This window comes from Rhipicephalus sanguineus, chromosome 4 (assembly GCF_013339695.2).
Source record: "Rhipicephalus sanguineus isolate Rsan-2018 chromosome 4, BIME_Rsan_1.4, whole genome shotgun sequence".
NCBI lineage: Eukaryota > Metazoa > Arthropoda > Arachnida > Ixodida > Ixodidae > Rhipicephalus > Rhipicephalus sanguineus.
The window spans coordinates 209,427,424-209,428,848 of record NC_051179.1 but is presented as its reverse complement, the minus strand read 5'-3'; positions in this window follow the sequence as shown (position 1 = coordinate 209,428,848).

Below are 1,425 nucleotides of genomic sequence, written 5' to 3'. Positions count from 1 at the left end.
TAACGCTTGCATCTTTCTAATTCTGGTGCCCATATTCATCATCAGCCTGACTACGCCCACTGCAAGGCGAAAGCCAATCAACCCGGTCCTGCGCTTGCTGTGGCCACGTTATACCCGCAAACCTATTCAGTTAATCTGAGTGAGTAGCGGTTCCAGTCATACGAAATTATGTGACCTCTGTTATATATTACGGCTAAGTGAGGTGAGCGTCTGTACTTTAGTCTCGTTACTGGGAACACTACGTCTAAAGCGGAGCAGGTTGCTGTAACTTTGGCACTCTTGGATGACAATAAAACGCAGATATACTCTGATTCTAGATCGGCGGTCAGGGCGTTTGCGTCGGGCTCCATAGTGAAAGAGGCCCACGGCGTTCTTAAGAATAGGGCAGTCTCTATGCACACGATCGTTTGGTTCCCGGCACACCTAGGCCAAAGTTTGGACTCGCTCACCAACCTAAACAACATCGCCCACTCCCAAGCGCGCGTACTAACTCTCCGCGCGGGAGAAGTCTTGCCATAGATGGGGGTCCAAGAGTTTCGAGATGGTTTGTTCACTTTTAATAAATTCGCAAAAAACTATCTCGAAAGGAGAGTGTTTCCCTCACCACACAAATAGCTCACGAGACCACACGCTGTGACCCTTAGTATGCTCCAAACTAATTCCTATCCTAATCTCCCTATCATGTACTGCCCATTTCCAAGTGACCTTAGCTCACAGTGCCCTCGCTGCGGGGTGACATGCAATCTAGAGCACACGTTCTGGCGATGCCCCTCGTTACGTGGGGGCAAGGACCTCAAAGAACCAAAATGAAGCTCGGCCCTCAAGAACTCTGAGTATCAGCATCAACTTTGGGCTGTCCAGAGAGCCTGCGATGCGGCGGTTAGGCTAGGTCTAACTGCCCCACGTGGGAGCGCCCCGCGGTGTCGCCCTAAGGGGTGAAACTTCTCCGGATGCTTTGAATAAAGTTATTCGTACCGTACCAGCAGTTATCTTGCCTACGCGCCACATGCCCTGCCCACACCCATTTCTTCTTGATTTCGACTAAGGTGTCCTTAACACCCGTTTGTTACCTGACCAACTCTGCTCTTCTGGTCCCTTAAGGTTACACCTTTCATTTTGCCTTCCATTGCTCACTGTGTTGCTTTCCGTCGCTCCTCTATTTAATTTGAACCCGCTTTGTAAGCCTCCATGCAGGTTTCCGCTCCGTAGGTAAGTACCGGTAAGATGCAGCTGTTGTATACCTACCTTTTCAAGGATAGCGGTAAAATACTCTGGCAGTGTCCGCCGCTTTTTGACCATGTAAGTAGCCTTTGTAGCTGAGAAGGAATACAGACTACCATTGTCAGATTAATGCGCAACATCACTCGTGCAGAGGAAACCTTTCCATTTAATTATATTTCACATACCTATAATAGAATACACGGA